At 39.4% G+C, this 23,591-nt stretch overlaps 1 pseudogene; it reads right to left on the bottom strand.

The window, feature by feature from the left end:
* Positions 1 to 433: 433 nt before the first annotated feature.
* LOC121487517 lies at positions 434 to 19,822 on the bottom strand (annotated as a pseudogene).
* Between the last annotated feature and the right edge of the window lie 3,769 nt (positions 19,823 to 23,591).

Here is a 23,591-nt window from a genome sequence, read left to right as displayed (position 1 = left end):
TTCTAAAGCACAGCCATTGTGTTTCTTCAGTTAAGAATTCTGTCAATCTTGTCTCTATCCATTTGCTGTCTCTTTAAGGAAAGAAACATATGGGGTGTCTGGGTGGCTCAGTTAAGCTGCAGACCTTGATTTTTGCCTAAGGTCATATTTCGGGGCCATGATATGGAGCCCTGCATAGCCTGCATAAGGCTCTGTGCTTAGTGGGTAGTCTGCTTGAGATTCTCTCTCTCCCTCTCCCTCTAATCTCCCTCACCTCCAATAAAATAATCTTTTTTTTTAAAGACCACTTATTTTAATAAATGTCTATTTCAACTTTTTTACAGTAGAATAAATGTCTTGATGACTGTAGATACATAAGGCTGTTTGGTAGCATCCAGAACCACCACAACAATGGTGGTCTTCCTGATGGGTGTGTAGTCTTCAGTAATTATAAGGGATTACTTGTCTGAAACTGCTGTTAAACCAGCAGGACTGCATTTATGCATCCATCATTTTCAGGATTGTTGGTAACCTGGGCATATTTTCCCCAAATAACTTTGCCTCCTTGTGTCACAAGGCCCAACTCACTCACGTTCACTTTAATGACAGTACCTTTGGTAATAACACCCAAAGTTGTATATAGTGGGGATGAGGGATTCTTTTTTTACACCGAGTAAGGAAGCAAAAGGTGGCTTTCAATTCAGGATGTGTTACATGGGCCTTTTTGAAACGTAAGCCCATTGGCCTAATGAATCTTTCCTATTTAGGTGGTTTCTTGTAAAGCTGTCTCCAACAAAGCAGACTTTAGTGACCATCCTCTTCCATGCTTTCTTTTTTTCTCTTTCCTGTTTGAATGACTTTTAATACTTCTGTTTCTCCCTGAGCACGAACTTTGGGTAAAGGAACTTCCCACTTTCCCGCTTTCTCTTTTTGCTTTTGTGTAATCATATTGGAAAGTACTTTAGCTCGGGACTGCCCCTCTCTGTCCAGTAGATATGCAGGTACTGCTCCCTGTGGAGTCTTTTCATCATTCTTTGGTTTGGTGTTTCTCTTTTCATGCATCTTGATAGTCTTTTTCATTTGTATTTTCTCAGCATGGCGCGGTTTATGGTAGAGCTTAGCTTTCAGACCAATCATCTTTTTTGCTTTTTTTGAACGTTCATGAGCCTCTCGACCTTCTTTCTTTCTCTTTTTCTCATGGGAATCCAAACGATAGCCATAGCGCTTCCGGTGTAACTCAATATATTCATTTTGTGGCCTGGTGATGGCCGCTGGGTTGACGTGCGCAGCCGCCAGGCACCAAGAGGCTCTCTAGCTTCAGGCTCCCGGCCGGCGAGCTTGCTCCACGCCAACTGCCACCAATAATCTTTAAAAAAAAAAAAAAAAAAAGTAAAAAACACATACCTTAAGTTCTCTTCTGCATATCTCAGCAGAATTTAACACAGAGTAGGTGTACAATTAATACTTGCTAAATGAGTTATTAAGCTTATGTTAGTCTATACTTTTCTTGGGGATCATCTGAAGTCAACCATAGTTCAAATTATGAAGTAAGGTGCTCATTTCTGGTTTCCTTCTTTATTTTTTTCCTCTCAGTAATTCAGCTACTTGCTCTCCTCAAGTTGTAATCTGGCTTTATTAGGACTTACCTTTACGTTACCTTTATATTCACCTTCCCCAGGCAGCACCCATGGCTTCAGCCTCTATTCTTCCAAGCATGGATCATATGTACCATTTCTTCAGGGTCCTTCTATGCCCATGCATTAATGACTGCTACCTGATTCATGTGTAAGTCTTCCTAGAAATAGCATTAGTTTTCTGAAGACAAAATGCTTTACATTTTAGTGGTTTTGGAATAATGTTCTAATGGTGAGAACTTTAGACATCATGATAGGCAAATGATAGAGAGGTTTCAATGCACAAAAGTACTTTAGTTCTCATAAATTGCATATCACAGATATTTGCCAAAGTATAAATATGACACAGCCATCATTCCTGCCTTTTAAAGAAAAATAGGAGGATGTAGAAGGAGAGATTCCCTGTAGCCAAGTTTACCATGGGAAATGGGGTTTTTATATCCAGTTGAAATCCTTTATGGAGACAGACTGCTTCTTTTTCTAAGTTGGCTGGAATGTGGGAGAGTGTTTCCCAGGAGGCAGTAAGAGAGGGAGTAGGAAGAGATACACCTCGGAGACTAGGGTCTAGCTGTGACTCTGGATCACTATTTTGCCCAAATTCTCTCAGTTGTACTGTTTAAGGTTCTAACAGTCCCTGTCATTAACATTTTACCTAATCTGTGCAACAAAATCTTGCTTTGGCTTTGTCCCAGGAAGGGGCTGGATTGCTGATCTTTAAGACCTCCTCCAGCAATAAACTTATATTTCTTTGAAGACAAATATTAATTGCCCTTTCATTTTCTCTGGCTTTATCATTTGGGGATTAATTCTAGGGATTAAAAAAATTGTTTCTTTGTTTAAAATATTTATGAAAATATTTCTAATTGAGTACTTTTCAAGCCATTAATTACTAAACTAAAGATGAAATATTTAGGCCTCTCAAACTCGACAATGTCTCTTTAAATTGCTTTTTCCTCTTGCACAGCTAGATCCACATCTGTAAATGTCTGAGTCGTGCTGCCAGCCAATCTTGCCTACAGCTACTTGATTCTGGGAGAGCCTTCCATAAAACTGATTATAGCATTTCCCTGCCACACAGTGAAAAAACAATGTAGTGTGATATGATAAAGTAAGGATTGAATATGGGGAATATGAAAGTGTCTGTCATTAGATTGGAAGGGGCAACAAGAATGGCTTTCTTCTTTCTCTGGGGTGAGGTGGGGAGGAGAATTGCATAGATTTTCATTGAGATAAACTCCCTGGTCCTTCCTGAGAAATCATTTTGTTATCAGAGCTTTGCCCCCTCTCAGCTGTCAGTGAATATTGTCAGCTTTCTAGAGGTGTGTGTGTGGGGGTAGGGGGTGGTGGTGATAGAGAACAGAAAAAATGAAAGAGGATTAGTGTTTGCTATTAATTTACTGATTATTTTTATATATGTTAATTGAGAACCTGCCTAGAGTCTTGATAAGCGTCTGGCATCTAGTAGGTGCTCGATTAAATTATTGGATGAATAAAAACAAGTTTTTAATTCAGTGAAACAAAATTTAAGATAAATATTTTATTTGGGGGTGAAATGACAATGCATTGACTGGGATTGAGGTTCTGTGAATGGAAGGAGCAGGGGCCAGGTCATTTTCCTTAGGGAGATTATAATCTCATTAAATAAAGAGGTTTGTATAAGGTCTAATAACAGGTTGAGAGAGTAATTAAAATGACAATAAAAAACCTGTTTTAAGACAATGAATTCTACATGTTGACTAGGTGGGTGTGGCAGCAAAGTGAGAATTCTGAGTAGAGAGCTGTTCCTGGAAGGGCAGGGATAGGTGGATGCAGGACTAGACACAAAGGTGAATATATTTATTTTTTTATTTTTATTTTTTTTAAGGTGAATATATTTAAATAAAAACATAATAAAAACATGTATTTTGTAGCTACTATAGACCAGGCACTCTGTTAGGTCCTGGGCATACAACAATGAGATATAGGTCATAGGAAAACTCAGAATTTAAATTAATGGTTCTGAAACTTTCAGTGACTTAAAATTCAGTGGGGATACCTGTGACAATGCAGGTTTCCATAACCCATCCCAAAAGAAGTCTATATAGTGAATCCAGAGTGGGGCTTTAGAAGCTGCATTCTGATGATCCCTTAAGATGACTGGGTACAGACTGTCTGGGGACTATGTTTTGGGAAACACTGATATAGGGCATTACTCAAGGCATGGTCCCCAGACCAGCAGCAACACCTGATGATGTGTTAGAAATGCAAATCCTGAGGATTCACCTTAGACCAACTGAGCCAGAATCTATGAGATGGGCTCAGCAATTTGTGATCTGATATTTATTGAAGTGTGGGAACTAGGTCTAAGGGCTGTAGTAGGACTGGAGATAAATTCTGCCTCCTTCCTAAATCCTCTGGGCACATCAGTGAATAATGTTTATCCCTCAAATACATGTTTGTATTATTCAGTTCAATCCAAAAGCACATTGTGGTGTCAAAAATCCAAGTCTGCATGAGATTAAAACTAGCTTAGATTAAAAAAATAAACTTAACTGGAAAGAACTTCATAACACCAAGTATGTGTTCATTTGTTGGTAAAAAGCAGATCAGATGTTAATTAAAGCACAGGAGAGCTCAGCCAGCAAGGACAGTCATTTTTTGTTGAACTGCCTTCCACATTTGTATGTTTCCCTATGTGGGTATGTTTTTCCTCTCACCCCTACTGTCAGAGGGACAGTGTGATAGAGGGTGAGTATGAGACTTGAGAGAGAATGCCTGAAGTACATGGCCTTTACTAGCTCAGCCACCCTTTGCAACTAATCAAATTTTTCTCTGCCCCACTTTTCTCTTTAATGTATAAATAATGTGTGCCTTATCTACCTCGCAGGGTGGTTGTAAAGATGATAATAGGAATAGCTAACATTTACTGAGGGCTTACTCTGTGCCAGACACTGTGCTATAAGTGCTTTACATGAATTATCTCTTTTAATCTTCCCAAGAACCCTATTATCATTGCTGTACAAATGAGGAAATTGAGGCTTGGCAAGATTAAGCAAATTGCCTGAGGTCACACAGCTGGAAAGTGGTAAAGCTGGGATTTAAATTTAGACTGTGGCTCAGAGCTCAAGCATGTAACAGCCATACTGGACTATAATGTTCCAAATGAGATAACATATAACTGTAAAGTGTAGTTCACATAGAGGAAAAGGAAAGTGTCCATGTACTTTACTCTGCTTATTCACAATATTATCCAAAATATTGTGCACATAATAGGATCTCAATAAAAACCAGTTGATAGATGACAATTTTGTGTTTCTTACCTTTTTTTTTTTTTTCTAACCAGAAGGTATTATCTGATTATGTTCTCAATGTATGTAACAGGCTATAATTGGGAATGAAACTAAGAAGCTTAGAACAGTAACATAGGCATGGAAGATGTTCTCTGAAGTTTCTGCCCAGCTATAGGGTTTTACCATCTTCCACATGTGTCTGGGGCAGATTGGGATATATGTGGTATGGTTCTACCCCTTTAACATAATTAGAGCTCTGTGGGTTAATCTTTAACATCTAGGCTTTTATGCCTATTGAATAGTCATCAGTAAATCTGTTAAGCAACACTGATTGTTTCCATATACCCAGAACTGTGCTAAGCCCCATGGGATGTGAAAGAAGTTTATGTCTCGGAACTATGGAACTATCCTAGGACCTTATAACCTATTGCACAGATGGGGTAGAGGATAAGGCATGCAAAATGGAACTATAATGAATAATGCAGTCTATAATGGTATCTTATAATGACAATATAATAATGACAGAATAAACCGGGAAATATGGTTACAATTTTTTTTAGAGGCAGTGAAAATAATTCTAAAAAACAATCTATTTAGTAGGAGCTTAATGTTTGTTGAGTAAATAAATAGATGGACAGTTAAGAATTAGACTTGAACTCTAGTTATGCTTCTTATTGTTATTTGTAAGATTTAGAAGTTACTTCCTCCTTTGAGGCCTCAGTTTTCTCATTTGCAAAATAAAGTGTATGATGATAATTAATACACAGCAGTACTTTGTAACTGGAGAATAAAATACAATATTAAATTGTTGTTTGCAATTTTAAATGTTTACATAAATATTTGAAAATATTTTAGATCACTGTTTTAAAATGTGCTACATATGCAATAATGATAAAATATAAAAATAAAAGAAGTAGAGCTCTGTGATAGATTCAATGTGCTTCTTGACTGAGAATGGACTTGAAGAAGTAGCAATGGTTCCTTGCGCAGAGCCTGACTTCTGCTTCCTCGCTGCCTAAGGGAACCAAGGCTCATGTCTATGTCTATATCAGAATTTAGGTACCATTTCAATATAATCTCAGAGTCAGGAGTCCAGTATCTTTTGTCCAAGAACTGTTTTTAAAGAGTCATCTTTTAATGCAAAGCAGACAGAAACCATGACCATCTAACCATCTAAAATTCTTTGTTTTAACTTTAGGAATTAAAAAAAAATATATATATATATATTGATTTTTTCCCTTTCTATAAATAATCATACAAGTGGTTTATGAATTTTAATTCTTTTCAAAGAGAAAAATTAGAATAGTAAGAGAAAGCTTCTTTGTCCACCATTTTCAATTCTGGTCCTTTTTCCTCCTTACCACGTGGAACCACTATTGTGAATTTGATTGGTATATCCTCGGTTCATTTTAAAAAGAACTTGTTTGTATGTCTTTAACATCCACATAAATAGCAAATAGTACATATTGCCCCCTCCCCCACGACACTTTTTTTTTTAACTCTCTGATTTGTTTTTGATTTCTAGTCAGTGGAAATAAAAATTATTAGCTAATTTTCCTTAACTAGATAATTACTTATTAAAAATACATTTTAAAACTCTGTCTGATTTCTATCCTGCCACCTCCATCACCAGCCCCCCCCCCCCCACAACAGGCTCACTTCATTTAAGAAAAAGAACACTTTTAGAAGAGCTCCAGGACATACTGCATCCTATTTCCAATAGGACAGGCAGAGCCTGACCAAAAAGGTGAAGAACTACTAAGGATGATTTGTAATCAATATCATGAAACAGAATTCAAACAATGGACTGCTTCTGAGAGCCACTGTTCAGTTGACCTGAAAATAATCTCTCTGCCACTCCAAGCCCGTACTCTGTTCTCTGCCCATTTGTCCCCTCCCCAGAGACTTGTGTGCTGAATCCAAATGAATTGAGTTTGAGCTCTAACTGCCCTCTCAAGAGTATTATTATTTTCCCCCCTTTAAACTTAAGGGTGCTAATTAATGTTGGAAAAGTTATATGCCAAGTTTGCTTTGCCTGTGGTTTCCTTAGATTAAAGGCTACTGGCAACTCCAGCTCTGTCAGAAGGGCCGGTGCTGTATTCTTATCCCCTGAAGGAGGCTTCAGCTCTGCTGACTCAAGAAGACTTCAGCTTTTGATTTGGAGTTATTGGATATTGACCCATCACTCACAGCAGAGTTATGGGCTTGCTGCCCTGGATCCAGGGAACTGGGCTCTCTGGCTTTGCCTACAGCATCCTCCACCCCTCCCTTTTCAGCTTCTGTTGAACCTAAGCCTGCAAATGTCAATTTCATTTTGTAAAGGCCAGGCAGTTGTCAGTTCTTCCAGGGGATTCGGGGAGAAGGAGCTCAGGACGATGCCCTCAGCAACATTTTACAGTGTTTTACAGCAGCTTCCAACTACTGCCTCTCTTTCCTTCCTTCCCTGCCCTAGCCTCACCCAACCCACCACCATATTCCCTCACTTGGAGACCATCAGTGAACCAGCTTTTCATTTGGCCTGACTGCAGATATAACCAGTTTCAAACTGCTCTAATGTCTGGCAGATCTGTTGTCATACAATTTTAACACAAAGCAAATTTTAATACAAAGAGAAGTTGTTTAGAAACAACTTCCTCCTTGTAAGAGACCGCTCTTTATTTAAAAGGAAAAAAAAAAAAAAAAAAAAGATCTTAGTTGACCAAACAATGAGATTTACCAAGAATGGCAATTCTGATCATCTCAAATGAAAGAAAATTCTTTTAAGTTAAATTTTAGCTTCACAACTAATCCACAGTTATTTCTCTTCAATTCTGATCCTGGTAAGATCCCAGTTCAAGATGAGATTCCTACATGTCTATGCCTATCAAACAACTGGATTTGAGGACATGCCAGCATGAATTAGTGAAAGCTAAGCAGTCTCTTAGCAGAAAACTCATGTTAAGGGATGAAGAAACTAGGCATTAAAACCTTGAGAAAGCCTTGTATTTGGAATGATGCTTGGGGTAAAAAATAAAAGACAGAAAGAGTGGGTCCATCTAAATCCCTGTAACACAGATCATATGAAACCCCACTAACAGACTTTGGCACAAGAATGGAATAGAAGTCTAGAAGCCTTCTTTCTCTTTCTAGGCCCCTTCTCTCTATCAACCCCTCACCCAAAGTATTTTGGTTCCTTAAATAATCCATGTGCCAGTAAAGGTACCTGATAGGAAGTGCAGGCAATAGAAGAGCAGCCATAGAGACAATGACCTCTGAACAGTGGTCCAGCCTTGTGGAAGGTACTTTTTAGACTTGTCTAAAATGTACAATGTACACCAAAGGTGGGCACTATAGCATGGAGTAATGGAACCCAGCCAAAGCTGCCTTAGTGCCTACTAGTTATAGTGAGACTCAGCAGCTACACCTTCTAGTGGGGAATAGGGTGGCATCACAGAAGCAGTAGCATTGCCCAGTGTAAGCAGATGCCAGAGTGAACCAAGTATCAAACACCATGTGCCATTGTCTTCTATAGCATGCACAGCCATGGGAAGGGGCTATGCTACTGGCATGGGCGGGTGGTATTGTTTAGGCTATGAAGGGCTCAGTGGAAGATATCACCTAACAGGGCTAGAACAGGAGAAGAGGCCAGTGCTGAAGGCCACCCTCCCATGTGAAGTGGACCCTTTTGGAGTATCTAGCTTCCAGTGTCCTCCTATTCCCCAAATTTTGGTCAACAATGACTCACTTCTCTCCCCCTTATATAACTGTTGTTTAAATTGGGAGTGATCACCTGACCTAGGTCAGACTAATTAGTCCTCATTATCTGTGAATTTGCAATTGCGCTCCAAGGAGTGATTATTCTTTCCTGGTAGCTAGATTTGTGTATTTCACTCTCCAAGGCTGTCAGGTCTCACACGGACTGAGGAAACAAAGAATGAGGAACTGCAAAGAAACCAATGAGGAAGATGCATGGATGGAGAGAAACCCAGCACAATTCAAGCCTTGGGTTCTGTGAGACATTTCTTTGTTCTCCTAGCATATTCTTCTAATTTTTCTTTCACAAGGTAGATTGAGATGGTTTTTGTTATTGTAACAAACAAAATGGTTTTGTTATTTGTAAACAGAAGAGTCTTAAATCCTGGAGGATTTGAGCTCAAGTAGTGAGGAGTCCTGAAAATGGAGAAGGATCCCTGGACATCAGTGAGAAAGGGCTCAGGAAACCAGAACAAAGCAGAATCTCCCAGAACCTTAGCTAGGACATTGGGAATTTATGCCTGGGGAAGACTAGCAGTAAGGGTTGGGTGTGCAACTGGAAGTGCTTGATTAGCTTGGTGCAGATGGCCCTGGGAACTGGGGACGTAGGGCAGAGTATATGGGAAGGAATGGTGGAGAGAGTCAAAAGGCCAGCAGTGGGAGTGAGGAGAAAGGCCAAGACTGACTGGCACACCATGAACAGTTGAAATCTGACAGTTAGTGAATGTCTATTATATGCTTCACGTATTTACATGCAAGACTTTTCACCTAATTGTGATGCAATAAAATTTCCAAGTCCTTATTCATTTTCCGTAAAGACCAAGCCACCAGGAATCTTTTGTCTCAGCTCTGAGAACAAATCTATTCTCAAGACACAAGATTATGTCAGCTTTTCTACCATTAGAGCATTGTGGCCTATATCCATAAGTGATTAAAAGGCATCATTCTATTTTTAGATAGGTCTAGTTGATTGTGGGCATATTTAAAATATTTTTAAAGCATGCAATTTTAGAATTTAAAGATAATAAGAGTAAGCACGAGCATAATATTCTTATTTCTTGGCAACACTTTTTTTACATTGTAGAAATTTCTGTTTTAATGAATATTTCATTTAATCCTTATAATAATCCTGCAGGGAAGGCAGGATAGAGGTTTTTCTCTTCCTCATTTTGAAGATGAACTCACAGAGAATTTGAATGACTTGTTAGAAGTTACTTAGCAAGTTAGTGTTAGAGGCGGACTAGATTGTAGTCCCCTGAGAGAAGGGAGACGTGATCCAGCTTCTGTCCTCTACGGACCACACATCTACATGTGACTTTACTTGTTCCCTGCAACAATGCTGCAAGGCAAGATTTATTATTCCTTTTTACAGGTGAGGAAATTGTCAATGAGAAATAGCAATTTATGATTACCCAACTACTTAGGGTGCAAAGATGAGTTAAACCTAGATTGATCTTTCTAGCTTGAAAGCTACCCTCTTTTTCCTGTCCTCTTGGTTTTCGGCTGTCCCAAAAGCTGAATGAGGAAACAGTCATGTATTATAGCTCTAACACTATAGGGGATTCCCTTGAAGGGTCTGGGATGCTGGTGAAGCAGAACTGGAATTCAGTGGAGCAGAGCTGTCTATAAAAAAAATAACAATACGTTTAAGTTTGTAAGGGAAGCTGGCAGGAGCAGGGATGTAAAGTATGGTTTGTGAGCAAATTTAGGAGCTGAGGGGATGCGGGGACACCCCTGAGATGGTGACCTCAGACCATGCCTGGATGGGGACAGAAGGGTTGTTAGCACTAAGCACTTACCCAGTTGTACAATTCGGAGCCTGGAAAAGTTCCCTACTGATCTAGGATCGGCTTAAGCCCCGAAGCATGAAATGTGAATACCTTTTGCTCAGCATCCATTAAATAAATGTTATTCTTCTTCCTGGCAGAAAACACAAATTTCTCTGTTCAGAGCCATGGTGTAGCAGGAGGAACAGAATTTACAATATCCCTCTTTACGATAATGGCTCTCACCTTCCAAGGAAATGAGCTTGGAGGAAAGGAGCACCATTGAGTGCCCAGTGACAAGTTGGCTGGGCTTGCTGCTGCTGCTAATTATCTGGCAGGGAGGAAAGGCTGTGTCCCTGGAATACGGAGAAGGGTCTGTGAACTTTGGAGAATGGGCAAGATACTTTGGTGTCTGTGTCATGCAAACTGGAGAATGGCCCCCACCGTGTTGTGTCTGACCTTTACCTCTGTTTCACTACTGAGCAGACATTTTTGCCAATTATGATCCCAAACATACTGAAAAGTACCCTTGGCCACTGACAGTTTGCAAGGGAGAAGCAATGCCTCTAGAATAATACCATGCCCAGGACAAAGAGGAAGGGTAAACAAAGCATCACTTTGTGTTGCAAATAGATGGCTTTGTTAAGTACTGGAGAAATCCCCTCGGTGTCCACCTTATACGGCTCTGATAAAAATGCATTTGCAATATGCTCAGTGTCAAGAAATCACATCTTACTGGGCCAGGGAGGTTAAGAGCATCTCCCCATCTACAGAATAAAAATCATTAAAAGAGTCTTTCCAGCAGGAGAAGGCCCAGTTTGCTGCTTTCTCTACACCCTCCCCTTTTTTCTTTTCAACTTAATGTACCGCAGAAATAGAGACATGATCAAAACAGCATAGTCCACATTTCTATTAAAAATAATAAGCTTGATAACAATGGGAAAAAATAATGGTAAACAGCATTAGAAAACACAGCAGAGGCAGAAGTTAACTTAACAGAACATACTTGACCGGCAGGTAACACATTAAAATGCTATTTCAGCAGACAGAATTGATAGCAGACTTGCTGAAAGAAAATCCACTCGGAAATGTCGACAAATACAATTGTAATCCCCCTTTTTCCTGCCACATGCTGATGAGTGAAACCCCGGGGGGAACTTCTTATTATAGCAAATAGGTGTGAGTCCAGAGGAAAAATTAAGCCAAGTTGACAATTTACAAATTTCCTTTCAAACATGAAGGGGAACTGAAAAACAGGTTATTTATTTATTTTTTTAAATCCCAAGCCTGGTGTTTGGTACCTGTTAATATGGCTGATTGAGAATAGAGGTAGAGGAAGGGGTCATTACCAACTCAGGAGTCATCTCCCAGAAATCCCTGGGTGGCGCAGCGGTTTGGCGCTTGCCTTTGGCCCAGGGCGCGATCCTGGAGACCCGGGATGGAATCCCACGTCGGGCTCCCGGTGCATGGAGCCTGCTTGTGTCTCTGCCTATGTCTCTGCCTCTCTCTCTCTCTCTTTCTGTGACTATCATAAATAAAAAATAAAATAAAATAAAGCTAGAGTGAAATAACCTTTGTTAGATAAGTGATATTAGAAAATCTAATGTTGGGAAGAGACATTTTTCCTGCTGCTTGCTGGGTATTGACAGACTGGCCGCTTGGGTTTAGTTAAGGTACCTCTGATGGGAATCAGAGGGGCAAAGCACAGAGTCTCTGGACAGTTAATACAGGATTGTCTAAGGATCTGGGTAGAGTCCTGGTATTCATATGGGCTTCTGTTGATCTTGCATAGCAGGTATCTTTGCTTATCCCAAGGAGAGGCACCTTCAACCCTCAGTAAATTCTCTGAGTCAATGGAATATCACAGATGTGATGGAGTCCAAGCCCCAAAATGGGCCAGCTAGAATATGGAGATAGGAAAGAAGTAGAAGAGAAAGGTATAATACGTACATACTTTTAGCTTGTTTCTGAGAAATAAGGATGAACATGGACCCAAAGTGAAATGAATTTGAATCACAACAGGCTGTGATGTGAGTCAGTGAAGAAGTCTGGGGCCTGAACTTCTAGTCCCGTTCTTTGATATTTCTAGTCTCTCTCTCTTAAATGTTAACTTTCTTTGTGATGTAGATAATTCCTTTATAACTAGGGTGAACATATATTACTGTATGCCCTGGTTTGTATCTAATGTGACTATCAATAATCCCCCTTTTATTCTCATTTTGGATGAAAATTATATGATCACTCTACTTATAAGCTCTCTGCTGCTTATTTACCATATTTGAAAATAAAGATATTATTCTAGGAAATTCTACCGTCACACATACACAAGCATTTTTTTGGTTTCACTATGTTAACTATCCTCTCAATCAGTTAGTATAATTGATAATGGCCAACAAGTAAGCTACACTGGATTAGGATATTGCCTCTATGAAGGGTATTTGCCTTTTATTTTTATTTTTATTTTTTGGTATTTGCCTTTTAGTGGGGACTTTTGAAAACAAAGGTTTTGTAACTCAAAATATTGAATCTTTAATGGTGAAATTTCGGCTACCTTAGCTCACCTCAGCTGTTTTGTCCTCAAGAATCACAAAGCACTGAGTGGGTGACCTTCAGTGAATAGTCCAGGAGATCTAAAAATCAGTTCTGAGAAGGCTGTATCCAAATAACCTGGTAAATTAAAACAAAAACATGTTCTTGGACCCTAATGTTCAAGATTTTAGTGAGGCCCCCAATTTAGATCTTTGAAAAGCTCCCTGAGTATTTCATATACACAGCTGGCTTTTGGGTCATAGGTCTGTCTTCATTTTGCAGACTGAAGGATTGAGACCCAGAAGCCAGAGCAAAAACAATGGCAATTGGTTTAGTTTCTTTCGATTATCAAGTTAATCAGTGAGCAGTATTTCATTTAATCCTTATGAAGTTTGAAATATTAGCACCATTTTATAAGGGACAAAATAAAAGAATGTGCTCAAAGTCATATAACCAGTTATTGGCAGAATCAGAATTAGTGTTTGTGTCTCTCAATTCCCATTCTGGGTCTACTTCTGTTACCCCATAACAACTTAGGTTGTTTGGGAAAAGCTTGCCTTTCCTTAACTAAAGTGCTAGCTCACTTTCTTTCCTTGTTTTCCAGAGAGATACACATTTAGGAGGTGGTTGTTTTCTCCCTGATTTTTTTTTTTTTGGATGAGCATTTAATTCTGCTCCCCTCTTCTGTGTGTGTGTAGTGGGATGCCTGGCAGAGATGGCAGGAGATGTTTTCATGTGCAGTCAAGGGCGTAGATGCATTGGCTGCCAGCCTCAGGCAGAGACACAGACTTGTCTCCCACCAGCAGAGCGATGATGCGTTTCCCCAAAATGTTCCAAAAATGGCCTGGAATGTGACTAGACAAGGTCCATGTGGCCCCATGAATGACTTCACACTGCACCAGCTAGAAAACAAACACAACAGTAATTCTTGGATTAGCATGAAAACACTTTCAAAGGGGGCTCAAAGACAGCCTTTTGTCCCTTTCCTAAAAGAGAAGATATCAGGTGTGACAAATGGCCTGTTGGATGGCTTTCTGTGCCAGCAGAGGTCATCTTGGAAGGGCACTATAGACACAGTTTGATAGAGAAGAAACGGACTCAAAGATCAAAGACAAAGAACATTTCAGAAGAGACAGGGTGGTGTCTGCAGAAGACAATTTAAATTAAAATAGGAAAAGGAGATAGCATGACTCACATTTTATTTTATTTTTTTATAAACCCACTGTCTTTTGCATTGAGACACGGTGCATATAGTGCCAACAACATGGGAGTTTGTAGTCAGAAGACAGGTATTCTAACCTTAGTCTAAATAGCCAAGATAATCTGAAGTTTTGGGCTTTAGTTTTTGCATCTATATAAAAAGGTTAATATTATCTACTTTGCCTGGTTGCTGTGCAGATGAAATGAGGTAGGAAATCAGGAGGACTGCTGACGAGAACAGTGCTGGGACATGGATGACTTAGGGCTGGGATCCTTGTTTTGCAGGGACTATGTAATATGGGCCAAGTTATTTTGTCTGAATGGCTCTCAATTTTTTCAAAGCTTTTTCAGTGTGTCTTTGGAACCAGAGATTAGCATAATAATTCTTAAGCAAAATCCTAACATATAAAACAGACACGGAGCTGGCCCATTTGAAGCACTGGAGGGTTGGGAGGAGATGTCTAGTCTTCTCCACACCCCCATCTCCTTCTCCTATTTCTTCCTGTGACAATGCCGGAAACGGCTCTTCCATTCCCCTGCTCTGGGAATTGGCTGTTGCTTGCTTCTGCTGCCTTTCTGGATCTTCCCAGCATGAATCGGGAAATAATTCAAAACCTCTCACTAAATCTTCTGAAACTTCAGTAGAGTGGCCAAATTTCCTCATCATTGATGATTGTAAAAACAAATGGAAAAAGCAGATCCAGGTAAATGAATATCTTGATGAAAGTTAAACGCCTCTGATTGACTTAGTTCTGCTTCTCAGAGCATGGGATTTAAAAAGCATCTCCAGATTCACAGACACAAGATCATTGTTATTGTCCAAAATGCTTATTTATTTTTAGTAGAAAGAGGAATAAGAGCTCATATAAATATCATAGCTAGGGGATCACTTTGAATGTCAGGTGACCTAAAGTGGCTCTGTAAATGACGAATCCCAAACTAAGGTCAATAGTGCTATGTAAAAAATAAATGCAATTTTTAGCCTTTCATTTTCATAGTATGGTCTATCACATGTTGCCTTTCTGTTAATTCACATTGATATGTGCATGCACATGCATTTGTTTGCATGCACACATATGTGCATACACACATATCACCACAGCAAACTCTCTAGCAGGATCAGAAGCGCCAAGCCAGATTTCATAAAATTTGAATGAACCCGTCAAAAGTTCTTACAATGTCAATGCTACTTCAAAAGCATTTTCTTTGTGTCTGCTTTAGGATCTATCTATGTCTTTATGGAGATTAGATAAAACTTCAAAGCTTTGAAGACAGAGAAGGAGAATTATTTATTTGGAGCCATTACAAGAAAAATAAAGGACCCCTACTCTTTGCATCATATTAAATAAATGTGTCTTAATCCTGTCATGAGTCCTGGTTCTACCATTCTTTTACCATTACTGGGTAGTCACTTTGAATCAGTGGCTCAATAATTCTCATCTATAAAATGGGGATAAATAATGCCTTGTGAGGATCAAATGAGACAATATATGTTAGGGTTTTTTTTTTTTTTAATTGAAGTGTAGTTGGCATACAATATTAGTTTTAGGTGTACAACATAGTGATTCAATTTTTATGTACATTAGGAAGTGATCACTATGATAAATCCAGCTGCCATATACCATCATACAAAGTTGTTATAAGGGCAGCCTGGGTGGTTCAGCGGTTTAGCGCCGCCTTCAGCCCAGGGCGTGATCCTGGAGACCTGGGATCGAGTCCCACGTTGGGCTCCCTGCATGGAGCCTGCTTCTCCCTCTGCCTGTGTCTCTGCCTCTCTCTCTCTCTGTGTCTCTCAAGAATGGATAAATAAAATCTTAAAAAAAAATAAACAACAACACAAAGTTGTTATATAAGAGTTGTTATAAGAGTATCAACTATATTCCCCAGGCTGTACATTGCAACCAGTATTTTATTTATTTTATAACTGGAAGTTTGTACCTTTCAATCCCTTTTCCCACTTTTACCCATGCCCTCATCTCCCCCCCTTCTTCTCACCATCAGATTGTTTTCCATTATCTATTAATCTGTTTTTTTGTTATGTTTGTTAATTTGTTTTGCTTTTTAGATTCTACATATAAATGAAATCATGTATTTGTCTTTTTCTGTTAGGCTATGAAAGATATAAAAATACTAGTCAAATATAATCTTTAGGTTAAAAAATATAAAATATTATTGTTGTTATTACTTGGGTAATATTTTTTAAAAATAAAGATATAAAGGGAGACCTATTCCTCCTTCTGGTAATAACTTCAGCAGCATAAACTCATAACTAGTAATAAATGGAGTCATTGATTTTCAGCACATGTGGGATTTCATTTAAGATTAGAGTGTTTACCCGAAGTGGCTTGGAATGTAAGCACAATGTTCTGTTGTTTGGTAGAGTTCTCTGAGAACTCTCTTGTTAATGCCTGGTTGGATCCAGGGGACTCTAAGTTAGTCAACTGGAGTTATATTCTGTAGCAGTTGCCTTGTGATATCTGGTGGGAAGTGTGAGGCCTCTCTAGTTGTGAGCTCTCACAAGCCTCTTGGGCTATATAATAATAGAAACTTCTCAGCACCAGCTTCAAACAAAAGAAAGGTGTATACTTGGGGTTCTGATTCCTAGTTCCAATCCTACCTTCATTGTGCTTGCCTTCCTGATGCTCCTATTTCTCTTCACTGGGAAAAAAGCAATCTGATAAATTCACTTACTGTGTAGGGTTTGCAGCTAAATGTGAATCTAAAAGGAGGATGCAGGGGCATCTGGGTGGCTCAGTGGTTGAGCGTTTACCTTTAGCTCAGGTCATGATCCTGGAGTCCTGGGATCGAGTCCCACCATAGGCTTCTCACAGAGAGCCTGCCTCTCCCTCCTATGTCTCTGCTCCTCTCTCTGTATCTCTCATGAATCAATAAATAAAACCTATTTTAAAAAAGGAGGGGGATGCATGGGACTGACAGTGAGACCAAATCCAGCTGAACCACATGGCTAATAGGAGACACAGCAATGTCTCAAAGGGAATTGAGGTGGTACCAGGAAGCAGAATGGCTGCTGAGCAGTCTCACAAAACCAAATACTGTCTCTGGTTTGTTTGGATACAAGAACTCCTAATTTTTATTTTTATTTTTGGCTTTCTGGTGCCATTGTGAGCTGGTCTGAGAAGCAGCATTACTGTCAGAGTATTTCAGAGTCAGGAGACAGGGGCTCTGGTTCTCACAGGTCACTGATGAGCCAAATGACCTTGGACAGTGTCATTTTACCTCTCTCGCTCTGGCTTTCCCTTTTTGTTAAATGAGCTTGGAATTAGAGATGTTTCAAGGTGCCTTCCAGCTCTAAATACTGTAATTACTTTATTTTCTATCTACTGAGTTCCGTAGATGGTGTGCAGCTTAATTGTGATATGTTGGTTACTACTCAAAATAATGGGGAGAGGAAAAGTGCTGCAATGGAAGGTTGACCACTGTGTGTGTCCTTCATCTGGTTTCTTTTCACCCCCAACAGGGGAGTGCAGGAGTGATGTATTTGGTGTGTTGCACAGATGAATATCTAGTATCTGATTCTTGATCGTTTTAAGTGATGTTCATATCAGGAGCACTAAGGGGAGCGTAGGATATAACTGGGAGAGAAACGTTATTGCTCTGGGATCTATCTTCTCTCTTTTAATTGAGTGAAAACAACTCCACTCCAGAAATGTAAATTGAGGGAGTTGACTATTTTCCTTCTTAAATGGCTTAGGTGGCAGCTTCAACCAGAGGATGGAAGGGTTGACCTCTGGGAGTCCTGTCTTAGTCCCTGCATTCTCCAAAATGCTGGCCCTGAAGGAAGAGTGTCACACATCCTCTCACATGTCCTGTCTCACACTGAGTAATGTTGCCCCTCTGCCCCCAGCGGAGCGTTTTAATGATAACGGCTGTCTTCAGGGACAGATCGTGACTTGTCTTTTAAAGGAAGATGAAATCTATTAAGACAGTGAGGACAGAAAGGAAAAGTGATGTCCCTGAGAAGAGAGCTCTAAAGGAGAGCATGGTTAGTTCTTTTCTTGCTCCCTCCCTCCATCTCTTTTGTTAGAGTGTACCCTTCAACTGCTCTGTTTTGTGTCTGGATTATTGTGGTTGTTGGTGTATAAAATTGCTGCTGGTGTGTATAATTTATAAGCTCTAAAAAATGATAAATAGTCTCAAGTAAGAAGAGTGATTTGTGTTAAAGTCCTCAGGGTACTTTTGTAAAGGAATTTAATTTCTTGGGGGAAATTGTCTATAACTTCGTGTGGAATGTTAGTTAACTGGTTCATAGCTGGGATTTATTTTCTGTCATCCTTTTTCTTTTTTTTTTTTTCCTTCTCATTATTGGTTTGGATAGGTTTACCTGGGCAAATGAGATTATATAGCAAAGTCTTGATGAACTGGGAAGCTTAGGGAAATACAGAGGGTAGTTCATTTATTCTCTTGGGTTTTTTTTTTTTTTTTCAAACTTATTGTTAAAATCCTGAGATTTTGTGCTGTGGTCCAGTGCTTCTCAACGAGGGACAATTCTGCTATCCAGAGATACCTGGTACTATCTGGAGACATTTTTGGATTTCACAACGAGGGGGTTAAGAGTGACATCTAGTAGGTAGACGCCATGGATGCTGCTATACATCCTCTGATACACAGAACAGCCCTCTGCCCCAGCCCCAACAAAGAATTATTAGGCCCACAATGCTAATAGTGTCAAGGTTAGAAATTCTAAGGTTGTCAATAGGCTCTAGGGAACATAATTCAGTATTCTTTTACCAAGAAATTTCTACAGAATCCCACTATTCTTTTTCTCAACTGTAATTCTCATCACCAAGGATGGAGATAGGTAACAAGAAGATGCTGGATCTGGGCTAAATGTAATGAGTCCCACAGTATATAGAGTCCAGTTGCTTTTTCTTTTTTTCTTTTTTTAAGTAAAAAAAAAAAAAAAAAAAAAAAAAAAAGCCCAACATGGAGCCCAACATGGGGCCCGACATGGGGCTTGAACTTACGACCTGAGATCAAGACCTGAGCTGAGATCAAGAGTCAGATGCTTAGCTGACTGAGCCACCCAGGCACCATCTCTTTTTCTTTTTTTTAAAGAAATATGTGATCACATATAGTATACTATTAGTGTTTTGAATTTCCTTAATATTTAAGTTCAATTGCTTGATTGCAATAAAAAAAAACTGGCTAATTTATGTAACTAGTGAAATGGATTTCAGTTACTTATTACTATGATAGACTTCTGGCAAATACTTCTCAACAAAAAATGGTCAAGCACTGAGACCTGTGACCTTATCTATGTACTGTATATGTACAAGTATGATGATTCAGATCAAAGGTTGGGCAAGAGGTATTTAGTAGTGGGGGTAGGACCTCAGGTGGAAAGATCACATGGTCAAATATCCTTTGTACTTTGCCCAGCATTAAGCCTGGTGGTTATTGTTGAGATTCATGGATTGATTTAAAAAGCAGTATGCACTATCTATATATTAGTTTTAAACTATGCAAATATGAAGAGTATTAAACTACTTAGGTTTATATTGAAGATTCTCTACCATCTGATCTGTTTACTTCTTTTTTTTTTTAAAAGATTTCATTTATTTATTCATGAGAATAAATGCAAGTGCAAATACAATCAGAAGCACAGCCCCTTACCTGAGAAAGCCACTCCACTCATCACTCCAGGCTCTGCCAGTACCTGCTGAGCACAGGCACTCCTGGTACCATCTCCCATGCTGTTCCCTCCCTACTTGGCGGCCTTAGCCTTCATAATGGCCTTTCACTCCAAGAAAGGCTCCCTTCTGATCAGGAGGCTGTCCAAAGCTTATTTCTCTATTAAACTGTCTCATCTCCGCCCCCCCCAAACACACACACACACACATACACACACACAGAGGCAGAGACAGGCAGAGGGAGAAGCAGGCTCCATGCACGGAGCCTGATGTGGGACTCAATCCTGGGACTCCAGGATCACGCCCTGCCCGAAGGTAGGCACTAAACCGCTCAGCCACCCAGGGATCCCTGTTTACTTCTTATTAACTTCCTTCTTAAGTTTCCTGCTCTAGTCATATTTTTGTACCCAATGCCTCATAAACCCAACTTGCATATCCACAGATGGTCATATACCCACACTGTTGCTTATATCAATTCCTTCTCCTACTGGTCACTAACATTTCATCTATCCTTCAGGAGTGAGATAAAATTCTATCTTCTTTGCAAACCAATTAGCCAAAAATACTATTCCCTCCTTCCTCCCCTCCTTCCTTCCATGAAAATATTATAATAGTTATTTAGTATTGGTGGTGGGTGATTGTTTTGTTTTGCATTTTCCTGTATTGAAAAAAAAGTGTACAATGAGTTAGGGGACCCCTAGTTCCAAACTCACACTGATAAAACTTGTTGTCTAACCCAGAACAAATCACTTAACCTCTATGACACTCAAGTTTTTCTACTTATAAAATAGAATAATATTTATTCTACTTCTCTTGCAAGGTAGTTTTGGATCAAATGAGATACAACACAAAAAGCCCTTTGAAAAATATAAAGAACTACATGAATGTAAGACATATTATTGTCCTCCATACACAAAACCACAAAGAATCTCACAAAGTGCTAATACTGTATATATTCTGCAAAGCACTTAGCTGTAGTCTGCACTTAATAAATGAGAGCTCACACAAGCGAATTGTTCCACAGTTAAGACAGACTGGCAGAAATAGCAGTTAGAGACGGGAGGCTGGTTAAGAGGTTACTACCTGTATTGATAGAGAAGCTATTAAAAGCAAAATGTGATTTTTAACATCTCCAGGACTATGATAGAAATGAATAAAATTTTGTGCGCTTTATCATTTGTGACCCAGAAAAGAGAACCCTGAAGGCATGAAAAGTCTTAAAATAAATTATTTGTGTGCAAAAGGAGGCAACATATTCCACCACTTTGACAATTTCAGTTTTCCATTAAGGATACAAATAGGAGATGAGGTCATTTAAGCAAAATGTTCCCTGATTTGCTAAAGCCTTTCCTGACTACAAATTAATAAACCTGAATTCATTTTTGTGGCTCACAACTATCTCAGTGTCCAAACTTTCCTTCTTGACTGGTGGAGGAAGGTAGAAATTGCCTGGATGGGTCTGGAGTGTGGTTTGGGAAGTGGTCAGAGCTGGCCTTTAGTTGCTCATCATGCCAGTGGAAGATCCAAGGTGGCAAGTACAGTGACAGGATTGGGGAACAGAAATAGGTGATGGCTCATAATTAGTGGGTGGTAGTGAGCTACCTAGAGGTTTGGCACTTTAACTAGTAGACATTCCCTGAGGCATAGTAGGGAGCACTGTTATAAATCACCCATAGCTCACCCTTTCCCAATTTTTGGGAAAGAGTTCTTAAGGATTTCCAGTTGTAAGGACATTAAACAATAGATTAATCTATTGCCTTAGAACCAAATGTGGTTATGTTTTGGTTCAGTTAGTATGAAAGAGACAGGATAATGAGTGTGAAGAGTTTCGACCCTAAGCTAGACTGCTTCTGTTCAATTCCTGTCTCTGCCATGGATTAACTACTTGATGTGCCTTTGAACAAATTATTCACCCTCTCTAGGCCTCTGTCTTCTCATCTGTAAAACACAAATAATAATTCCAGAGCACCTGGGTGGTTCAGTCAGCCAGTTAAGCACCTAACTCTTGGTTTCAGCTCAGGTCATGATCTTGGGATCCTGGGATCAAGGCCTGCTTCTGGCTCCATGCTCAGTGGGGAATCTGCTTCTTCCTTTTCCCCTGCCCCTCCCCTACTCATATGCATGCTCTCTTTCTCTCTGTGTGTTTCTTCTCTCTTTATTTTTTTATTTATTTTTATTTTTTAATTTATGATAGTCACACAGAGAGAGAGAGAGAGAGAGAGAGAGAGGCAGAGACACAGGCAGAAGGAGAAGCAGGCTCCATGTACCAGGAGCCCGACGTGGGATTCGATCCCGGGTCTCCAGGATTGCGCCCCGGGCCAAAGGCAGGCGCCAAACTGCTGCGCCACCCAGGGATCCCTCTTCTCTCTTTAAAATAAATAAATAAATAAATCTTTTAAAAAAAGAAATAATAATTCCTACTTCACAGGGTAGTTGTAAAGACTAAAGGAAATAATAAATGCAGTCAGTGCACGTTGCACAATGCATGGCAAAAAGAGAGTCCTCAGGAATTATTAACCATTGTTATTGAATGGTTAATAGATTATAATAATAGAATGATAGAAGCAGGCAAAGTCTCTTCTTGTATTCCTTGCCTCCCCAGCTGAGTCTTGCTGTTTAAAGAAATACACTGTAGAGGTTTCTTTTCTAGTTTTATTGAGATAAAATTGACATATAATATTGTGCAAGTTTAAGGTGTACAATGTAATGATGTGATACATGTGTATATCGTGAGATGTTTACCAAAATAAGGTTAACATATCTTTATTTTGCATAATTATCATTTTGTTGTTACAGCGAGAACACTAAAGCTCTACTCTCATAGTGATTTTCAAGTGTATAGTATAGTATTTTTAACTATAGTCATCATGCTGTAAGGGGTTTTGAGAACTAGCGTCTTGCTACTCAAAGCATGCTCCACAGACCAGCACCATTGGCACCTCCCGGGAGCTTATTAGAAATGCAGCATTTTAGTCTCCCCAGCCAGACCTACTGAAATCAGAATCTGCATTTTAACAAGGGACCTGGTGATTCCTGTACTGATTAAAGTTTATAAAGTACCACTCTAGAGCAATGACACAAACGGTGTTTTTTGGAAGAAAGAGAGACCAGAGGGAAGAGAGGGAGGGAGGGAGAAAGGAAGGAAGTAAGGAAAAGAAAGGGAGAAAGAAAGAAGAGAAAATAAAAGCAAAGAAAAGAAAAAAGAAAAGAAAAAAGAAAGAAGTCATATACTGGTGAGCAGTTTGAGACTGCTGATTGGTCCTAATACACTGGAACAAACACCATAGTAAAAGGTTAGGATGAGAGGTAAATAAGCAGTCACAACTGCAGTATATTTACAATAAGAATTGGTTAAAGTTGGTATGATATACTGAGACCTAAAGAGGATATGGCATGGTAGAAAATTTTTTTGAAGTCCACTTTCTTTCTTTTTATTTTTAAGATTTTATTTATTTGTTCATGAGACACACACACACACACACACACACACAGAGGCAGAGACACAGGCAGAGGCAAAAGCAGACTCCATGCAGGGAGCCTGATGTGGGACTCGATCCCAGGACTCCACGATCACGCCCTGAGCACCGCCAAGCCACCCAGGCATCCCTCCACTTTCTTTAATATACAAAAAAAAAAAAAAAAAAAAAAGAACGAAAAGTAAATGAAACATTTCCACATTTGGTTACACTGCTCTCTAGCTTTTTATATTAACTTTACTATTCAAACAATGGACAGTAGATAAAACAAAAAAACCCAAATACTTCTACCATATTTATTCTATATTGTATATAGCTGCGCTCAGAGAGACAATTTCTTTTATTTCTCTACTGC

This window comes from Vulpes lagopus, chromosome 1 (genome assembly GCF_018345385.1).
Source record: "Vulpes lagopus strain Blue_001 chromosome 1, ASM1834538v1, whole genome shotgun sequence".
NCBI classification, from domain to species: Eukaryota; Metazoa; Chordata; class Mammalia; order Carnivora; family Canidae; genus Vulpes; species Vulpes lagopus.
This window is presented reverse-complemented; position numbering and strand designations above follow the sequence as displayed.